This window comes from Apium graveolens, chromosome 1 (assembly GCF_009905375.1).
Source record: "Apium graveolens cultivar Ventura chromosome 1, ASM990537v1, whole genome shotgun sequence".
In the NCBI taxonomy this organism is placed as follows: Eukaryota; Viridiplantae; Streptophyta; class Magnoliopsida; order Apiales; family Apiaceae; genus Apium; species Apium graveolens.
The window spans coordinates 22068919-22079296 of NC_133647.1; the positions used below are offsets into that span (position 1 = coordinate 22068919).

Here is a 10378-nt window from a genome sequence, read left to right on the forward strand (position 1 = left end):
GGCATAAAGAAAGAATAAACGTTACATGTGACTAGACGTCAAGGAAACCATTGCAGTTAGTTTCGTATGAGAACTTCTTATAACCAAAATAAATGATAATATGGGTTAGAATATGCCCGTGATTCCTCCAGGTTAGCATATTTTCTTCTAAATAGTAAGAGATTTTCGCTCGATAAATATACTTGATTGTGATTCAAGGAAAATAAGATATGGTGATAAGTTTGTGCGGCAGTCATATCCAGTCAAGATTTTCTCATTAATTCTTAATCCTAGTATAATTCCGAGAATGTCAGGAATCGAATACGCCATGGTCTCAGTATATCATTCGCAGATGGACAAGAAGATTAAGAGAACGATTAAAGAGCCTCAAATGCGATTAAAAGTGATTACAAACTAGGTTAATTGAACAAAGAAATATGTGGCAATGAAGTTCAACAACCAGTAACTATTGCAAACGTTCATGAGCATGAATTACTAGAATTAGAAAGAAAATAGAATTAATATGCATTATGCTGGTCCTTTTAGAACAGTAAAATAGAAAGGATAAGTGTAAGTGAGATGGCTTCACCATCACACGTATAGCAGATTCATAGGTGTGTATAGATGTATACTCATGAAGACTAATTTAGCTCCATTATATATATAAAATGGAGGCTTGAGTTAAGTTATATGAGCAACTAATAGAATATGATATCAGCAAGAGACTGTTAAGTATTGATTGATGCTGCGAGTAAAAGTTTATGAAAAGTTGTAAGCTTGAGGGATCAATATGAGAAAATGGATGTGAGATACTTGGATGTATCATTATCTGATCCTTAGTGTGATTCTGAGGACATAGTCCTTTTAAGGGGGGAAGATGTAAAATCCAGGATATTGCGTGTAATTATTTTTATCAATAAATGATTTTTATGTGATTAATATGTGATTTTTTTATGAATTATCATATGATGAGTGTGGATATGTCGATGCTTATATGTGGTAAAATATAAGTATGTTAATTTTATTATGACCAGAATAAAATATAAATAATTACTATATTTTTCTGGTAATTTTTGGACTGTTATATGATTTTATATTGATTTATGAATTTATTAATTATTTTCTGAATAATTACAAAATTATTTTATAAAGGGAGGAATCGTCCAACATCAACCGTTTTTATATTTTTACAACCCAAAACTCTTCCGAAAACTCCTGCATAACCTAATCTGGTAATTCCGGACATTTTCCGTGTTTAGACTTTTTCAGTCCGGATTACGGTTTAACCTGTGCGCGTCCCGACGCACAATTTTCGATACGATAATCATTTCGGTAATTCAACAAAACCCGTATTCTCGAAAGACGGGATATTATTACATTTTTTTCGTATAAAATGTTTTATAAGAAGACCGGTTTGGATAATTATCCAATACGGGTATTAAATCGAATCATTTTTGCAGTTACTTAGCGGCTAAGTAACTAATTTATCGATCCAAAACGAACCCATATTCCATAAATATATATAGCCCTTTTATTATTTCATTTTATTCATTAAATCATAATTGATCAGTAAAAATATAGAAAATGCGGAGAAAAACCCTAAAAACATTGCGTTCTTCATAATCAAACCCACGAACGAATGTGTTATCGAACTCCGATTCGGGCGTGCAATATATCAAATCGAAGCTCTCAAAAATATCTTTCTGAATCAATCAACTGTTTTGGTACAGAAATCGAGGACATTCCCAGGAATCGAGTCATAATTTTTATTTGATTTAAGGAATCGTACTTCGATCAGATCGGGAAAATGAACCAAGCAACGGCGGAAAATTCTGATGAATTTTTTGGCCGATTCAACGATTATTTGAGTAATCTATTACTGCAGCTCACACTATGGTGGAGGAGGTGCCGTGAAGATCTAGGAGTGTGAGTGGTTCCGTACGGTTTAGTCCTTGATCTTTTTCTGTTTTTCAAAATAGTCCCTGTATTTTCAAAAGCTTATAAAAATAAAATTTCTTTTTTATATATTTTCAAAATTTATATTTCTGTTTATTTAATTTTCAGAAATTGATTTTTATTATTTTAAAAATTCAAAAATTATTATTCATTTTCTGAAAATTATTTTTAATTACAAAATGAATCTTAATTATTTAATTAATTAATCTTAGTTGATAATTAATTATTTAATTAATCAATTAATTTAAATATTAATTGATTAATTAATTTACTTAATTATTAATTAATTCTAATTGATTTAATAATTAGATTTAATTATTTATTTTTTATTTAAAAATTCTGAAAAATAGTTTCGAACTTTAAAATATTATTTTAAATTATTTTCAAGGCTCGATAATTATTATAAAATTATTTTAAAGTTAGATTCGGTTATTTAAGACCTATTATTTAATTATAAATTGATTCGGAGTCTCGTTTTAATTCCGAAAAATATTCAAAAATTCATAACAAATACCTGGAAAATCATTTTGACCCCGAATCTTCTTCGAAAAATTATTTTGATCGAATATCTTGCGTGCTATGTTCTACGTGCTATCTGATTGATGTGTTATATGCCTCTATGGTTATTGTTTGACTATTTTAGTCATAACTTTCAATCCGTAAATCGGATTTAGGTGAAACGAAGGGTAGATAAAAGCTTATGACATATATGTGTCGATTAGAATGATATGAGATTGAGTATTGATAGATACTTGTGATGCCTAGTAGAGTAAGCGAGGCATAGAAAAAGAAAGTCAGTGATCCGTAAATAAAATTGAAGTGTCAAAAGAGAAGGAAAGTGATTGATGAATGGAAGCAAGGCATATAAAAAGAAGGAATGTGATTAAAAAGTAAAATTGTTAAATGATTACAAGTAAAGTTGCAAATCATTTGTGACAAGGCAAGTACTTATGAACCTTCTTCAAGATATATTGCAAATATTTTCGAACTTTCTCATAACATGTCGCTAGTATTCAAAATAAATCATATTTTATATTGCAAGCGCTTTAAACTATTCAACCTTGAACCCTGATTCTTATTGATCTTTAGCCATAAGCCTTATTCTTCATAAACCACTGATTGTTGAATTCTCAGATACGAGCCAGACACATACGATACTACTCCACAAATACATATTTACCACATACTAATTTTTGATATTGAATTACTTGATATACCAACCCTTATTCCTTGTTTAACAGAAGACCAATCCTTGTAACCCTTGAACCTTTGGTCTTCTATTTTCTGATTCTTTCCTTGATTGAAAGCCAATCTTTTTGAATTCCTTGTTATACCTTCATGGTATTGTGAATCACCTTATGCTTCAAGATATATGTTATTTATGATTTAGCTTATTGAATTACATTGGTTATCATATTGAATTATTTTAGAATTGGATGGTTTTATAAATGTGGACCAGATTCGTGGTTGGATCAGATTCATGGTCATATTAGGCCAATGCGTGCCTTGGATCCAATATATAGAGCAAAGCTGGGAGCCTTGCTCGGGATTAGTGCGTGACTGATCAGCAGCCTAACCTTGGTTTTTAAAATGAAAAGTGAATATCCAATTATAATCATTGCTTATTCAGAAACTTGATTCTTCTGAATCATTTCAATTGGTTATTGTTTAACCTCAGTTATTGCTATTATGACATGCTGAGCTAGTTAGCTTACTCTTGCAAACCTTTTTATGTTTTCAACAGTTGAAAAAGGAAATTGTTGGTAACTAGGATTCTCAGTCCAGTGTGCGAGCTAGGATTCCAGGTTAAGTTGGATCGAGCTAGCAGGAGCTTTATAGTGTAGATGAGTTATGCATGATTGTAAGAATGATATTATTATCATTTATAAGTTAAACTAGTTGGGATTTGGTAAAATGTAATAAAATTTAAGGTTGTGGCTTGTTTTCATACTTTAACCTGTTGCGATCCACGGTTGTGTTAAGAAGGGTCAATGCATATAATAATATATACCGGTTTATATATTGGTTGTGTGTTGTGAACCCCAAACTTTGACCCGGGTTTGGAGGGCATTACAATACTACTACTGAACCACACACAGATTCTAATTTAGTAACCATTCTTAATTCTATTTGTTGTGCTCTTTCTACCACTAAGTTAAGTGAGATTAGAAGGCTAGGTCTTAGAAAAAAGTGGAGTTATTTGTGTGATGTAGTTACCAAGGTGTTTTCTAGTAAGATAAGTAATTTTGATTCTGTCAACACTGCCATGCTTAACATGCTTTATATGCTAGTTACTGATAAGTTCTATAATTTCAGTGATATGATCATATTTGAGTTAGGTTACAAGTTAGGGAAAATTAAAAAGAGAGCTAAAAATGTCTCTTATGCTAGATTCTTTATAATTCTTGCTAACCATCTTATTGAGGATATTGTTATTGAGAACCCAACCAACAAACTGGATTGTTGGGTTCAAGAAAGGAGAGTGATTATAGATCTTAACAGAGCAAGTCATCACAATGAGGTGCCCATTTTCTATTTTCCAATCATGGAGGGCCCTCAGGTAAGTGAGGTAAGCACCACTGTCTCTACTATTTCTACCTCCCAAATTTTTTTGCCTTTAAGTGTGGCTATGGCATCTGTGTCAATGACCCAACAGATGCCTACCGAAGCCACCAAAACAAAAATTTCCAAATCCAAAACAAAGAAAACCCCCTCTGGTTTCTTGTTAGTCGCTAAACACGCGCTAAATTATACGCAAGTATACGAGTTTGTAAGTAATATAAGATATAAATCAGATTCGTTCTCACGGAGACTGGTTTTGGTTAACTAATTAATTTATGCACTTAAGCAACAATGTATGGTTATTATTCAATGCTAAGATGATAACAAATTGAGGTTGTTTATAACTAAGAATTAAACTAATAATTATAACTAAGAGAATAAAGAGGGTTGTATATTATATGAGACAAACATGGGACTCTAACTTCATTAAATACTTCATTCAATAGCCTTATTGTTCTTAACCTTAGCATGCAATGGTGATGACACTAATCAGATAACACGGAACTACTAAACGGCAACTTCCGTTGCACGCATAACATACTATCAGACATCTATAAAAGAGATAGAAGTTGAATAGATACCAATTATATTGAGACCCTATATATCTATAGAATTTGACAACATCAAGGTTTAAGCACAAGTTATCTATCTTGATTACATAGGGCAAGTAAGATGGTTAAAATTACCTACGAATCATGCATAACAATAACACATGAACCTATGCTAGCATGGAAAGTTTTAAATCCTTAAATTCATTGTCGCTTCATTAAAGATTAACACCCTATCTTATAAGTTTGCGACGCTCATAAGACGAATACGCACAACCAATACTAGGTTATCATACAATCACCACAGACTAAGGCATCGAAACAAATTAACTAAAGAAATCAATAAATAAATTCGTTAGAACCTCACGATAACGATTAGCCCATAATCAGACTCATCATCAACGTGGGTTCCGATGAAAGCATGGTATAACAAACGTAGTCTTTATAATGAATAAACAAAACCAAGTACGAAACAAGAGTAAGGTTCACAAATAAGAAAACTAGCATCCAAGTTACAACTTAGAATAAAGATTCACAAGTAAAAACAAGATCTTATTCATCTTCATTGAATCCGTGCTAAAACGGTCTTCTTATAGCTCTCCTTGCGCTCTGGTACGTCTCTCCCTTGAAAATGTCCTTTATTTGAATATATATAGCAGCCCCATGCAATCCAGAAGTCCTCCAATTGTAATTATAATAGAATCAGGATTTTTTGAATTCGCACTGGCGGGGCCGCGTGCTATCACAGCGCAGGCCTGCCTTTCTAACATCTTGGCGCGGCCGCACGCTTGACCAGTGCGGACGCGCCGTACCTCTGGAAAAAAACTTCAGATTTCTGATTTTCTTTGCTGCTTCGAGTCGGCTTTCCACGAGCTTTTATTCCAAAACCACCTTGACACCAAATTAGCACCAAACAATGCTAATTCACCTGATTACCTAGATAATGCCTGAAATGCAAAAATACTAGAAAACAGGTTAAAACAGTTAACAACTTCAGTACAAGCACATCAATTCAAAGCTTAATAGAGCATTATAAAGTGTCATAAATGCTACTCAACCTACCCTCAAACTTGAATCGATGTTTGTCCTCAAGCATAAATAGACTCAAAGAACAAGAAACAAAAATGCATGAATGCAACTAATATGAATGCAACGATCCCAATAGAATAACTAAACCAATTAACGAGCAACATCTCAACAAATGCAGTTACTCACATAAAGATCAATCAAATCATACAAATCAATTTACAAACTAGAGACGTACGTGTGTGCAAATGCTTACAGATATACTATCGCAACTAGATCAATAATCATGACTCACTACCCAATAAGGCAATCGCAAGGTTCTAAATAAAGTAAAAAGCTAGACTCAAAATAACTTATAACACTTCAATTCTTATATTGGAGTTTTATATGGATTCATGCTTTTATTTAAACAAAACAACATACATATGTGATAAGTGGCATTTTATACCACTTAGAACGTCTTAAAATGGCTTAAATTGGTGTCTTGAAATCAAGTATTTTGTGTATTTGATGTGTTTTTCTAGTGTTTATGCATTTCAGGGTATTAGTTGCATTTCGGAGGAGGAATCATCAAGAATAAGCCTTGGCATGTGTTCACCATTGCGAGAGGAAAAGAACGGGCAGATTACGGCGAAGAAACGGAGCAAACATGGAATTTTTCCAGAAGGGTCCTGCGCGCCCACGCAGCAATGCTGAGCGGCCGCGCAGCAGCCTTGCGCGCCCGCGCAGAAATGCTGAGCGGCCGCGCAGGGTCGGGGAAAAAGATATATTATTTTAGACTTCTACTTCTGTTTGGCTTCCAACTTCTATGTAATCTGAGTTTTATGGGACTATTATATAAGTAGATTTGAGACGTTTTTCACAGAGTATAAAGAGGAGATTATGTTTTAGATTGTGTTTTGCAAGAAGCGAAGGAGATAAGGAAGAAGACCGATTTAGCACACAGCAGCGAAGAGGAAGCATATATTCTTGTGATTCTTGTTTCGTTGTAACGTTGGATGCTAGTTTTCTTGCTTGACTTATTTACTCTTGTGACGTACTCTGTTTTAATATAATCAGTTTAGTTATTATTTTCTTGTGTTTGTTATCATGATTTCATATGAACCCATGATGGCGATAAGTTCTATTATGGGCTAATCGTGATCATGGGGTTGCAACGGATTTATTATGGAATTCTTTAGTTAATTGTTTAATACTTTAGTGTGTGATGATTGCATGATATCTAGTATTGGTTGTGCGTATTTGTCTTATGTGCGTCGCGAACATATAAGATAGGGTGTTAATCTCTTGTGAAGCGACAGTGGATCTTGAGATTTAGAACTTGCCATGCTAGCATAGGTTCATGTACGTTGTGCATGATTAGTGGGTAACTCTAACAGTTTTATTTGCCCTATGTAATCAAAAGGAATAACTTGTGCTTAAATCGTTGTGTTGTCAATTTCTGTAGATATATAGGAACTCAACATAATTGATGACTATTCAACTTCTATCTTAATTGTGGATGCTTGGTAGAATGGTATTAGTACAATGAAAGTTGGCTTTTATCAGTTTCGTGTTATTCGATTAATATCATCACTGTCATATGCTAAAGGTAATAACAATGGCTATAGAAAGAAGTAATAATGAAGTTGTGATCTCATGAGTGTTTTATTATTGATAAATTGAAGTGTTAGTTAAGTAGTTAATTATAGTTAATATTTAATCAACAATTTTAAGTGTTATTATCTTAACATTGAGAAGTAATCATACATTGGTGAGTGAGTTAAATTAGACAATAAATTAGTCTGAGTCTCTGAGGGAACGAACTAGAAAGTATTCTATATTACTTGCGAACGCGTATACTTGTGTGAATATTAGTGCGTGATTTCGCCCTAACAAGTTTTTGGCGCCGCTGCCGGGGACTCGGCGTATTTGTTTAGTTTATGTACTTACCATCATTGGTCATTAGGACTCAGTGATTAGGACGTAGTAGTTAATTACTCTTTTCGGTTGTGTTTCAGGTACTTTAGCAAGCGTTTATGCAAACTCGTTCTCGTGCTCGCAAGAGGACCTTAGATACAGCTGAGGAGAAAGACGAAGTTCTTGATACACCAGAGAAGTTAGATTTTGAGGATTCGGATTCAGGAACTGAGCAGAAAGAACCAATAAACATGGGAGATCGTATTATTCAAGCTGATCCAGCTCTTATGGATTTTTCTCGGCCTAAAATTGATGACATTCAGTCAAGCATCCTTCATCCGGCTATTCAAGCTAACACCTTTGAAATCAAGTCGGGCACTATTCAGATGGTGCATAATTCTGTTTCTTTTGGAGGAGCGGCAACTGAAGACCCCAACATGCACATAAGGAATTTTGTCGAGATCTGCAGCACTTTTAAGTATAATGGCGTGACTGATGAGGCTATCAAGTTGAGGCTTTCCCATTCTCACTGAGGGATAAGGCTAAAGACTGGTTACATTCTGAACCAGCTGGGTCCATCACTACGTGGCAAGATCTTGCGCAAAAGTTTCTGGTGAAGTTTTATCCAATGGCAAAGACTGCTGCTATGAGGAGTGCTCTTACTCAGTTTGCGCAGCAACCTACAGAATCTATGTGCGAAGCTTGGGAACGCTACAAGGAAATGTTGAGAAAATGTCCACATCTTGGAATGCCGGATTGGATTGTAATCACTGGTTTTTATAATGGTTTGGGGGCCCAATCTCGGCCCATGCTCGATGCAGCAGCTGGAGGCGCCTTATGGGCTAAAAGCTATACTGAGGCGTACAATCTTATTGAGACGATGGCTGCAAATGAGCATCAAAACCCAACTCAGAGGATGACATCAGGCAAGGTAGCAGGTATTCTGGAAGTTGATGCAGCCACCGCTATTGCAGCCCAGCTCCAAGTGCTATCAATGAAGGTTGATTCTTTGGCTACGTATGGAGTTAATCAAATAGCTATGGTTTGTGAGCTTTGTGCAGGTTCTCATGCTACGGATCAGTGTTCTCTTGTCAACGAATCTGTTCAGTATGTGAATAATTATCAGCGACAACAGCAGCCTGTGCTAGCGACCTATCATCCTAACAACAGAAATCATCCAAATTTCAGCTGGGGAAATAATCAGAATGCTATTCAGCCACCATATCAGCAAGGAGTGAGTAAACAGTTTAACCCACCTGGATTCCAGCAACCACAGCAGTATGCTACAAGACAATTATATCCTCAACAGGGAAGTGCAGCTGCACCTACTAGTGCTGATTTTGAGGAACTTAAGCTGTTGTGCAAGAGTCAGGCGGTTTCTATCAAGACCTTGGAAAATCAAATCGGTCAATTAGCCAATGCAGTGCTCAATCGTCAAACTGACACTCTTCTCAGTGACACGGAAGTACCAGGCAGGAAGGAAGCTAAAGAGCAAGTCAAGGCTATTACCTTAAGGTCTGGAAAAGTAGCTGATGCTGAAAAGGCAAAAGAAGTCGAAGCTGAAGTTAGAGATGAAAAATCTAAGCAAAAGGAGAAAGTGGCGGAACCAAGGAAGACTACTGTTGAACATACTCTGCCTGAGGCTAATACAGGGGAGAAACAACTCTATCATCCACCACCTTTTCCTAAGAGATTGCAACAACAAAAGCTGGATAGACAGTTCGGGAAGTTTCTGGAGGTGTTCAAGAAACTTCACATCAATATACCTTTCGCTGAGGCTCTGGAACAAATGCCTAGTTATGCGAAGTTTATGAAGACTATTCTTTCAAGGAAGGTGAAACTGGATGACCTTGAAACCGTTGCTCTCACGGAAGAATGCAGCGCTGTTCTGCAGCAAAAGTTACCACCAAAACTGAAAGATCCAGGAAGCTTCACCATTCCTTGCACCATTGGCAATCTAACTTTTGACAAGTGCCTTTGTGATTTGGGAGCAAGCATTAATCTGATGTCGTTGTCGATCTTTAAAAAACTGGATCTGCCTGATCCAAAACCCACATACATGTCGCTACAATTGGCAGACCGTTCCATTACTTACCCAAGGGGTATAGTTGAGGATGTGCTCGTCAAGGTGGATAAGCTTTTTTTTCCTACTGATTTTGTTATTCTGGATTTTGAGGAAGATAAGAAGATTCCCATAATCTTGGGGAGGCCTTTCTTGGCTACTGGCCGTACCTTGATAGATGTGCAAAAAGGGGAACTTACTATGCGGGTCCAAGATCAGGATGTGACCTTCAACGTATTCAAGGCAATGAAATTCCCTAAAGAAGATGAGGAGTGCTTAAAAGTGGATGTGATTGATTCTGCGGTTACATCGGAACTCGATCACATGCTAATGTCTGATGCATTGG

The 10378-nt window shown here is 35.6% G+C and overlaps 1 non-coding gene across 1 annotated transcript; it reads right to left on the reverse strand.

The window, feature by feature from the left end:
- Positions 1 to 8613: 8613 nt before the first annotated feature.
- LOC141679948 (small nucleolar RNA R71) lies at positions 8614 to 8720 on the reverse strand. The gene has a single exon (XR_012558215.1). It is a non-coding gene; the product is annotated as a small nucleolar RNA R71 (small nucleolar RNA).
- Positions 8721 to 10378: the final 1658 nt, after the last annotated feature.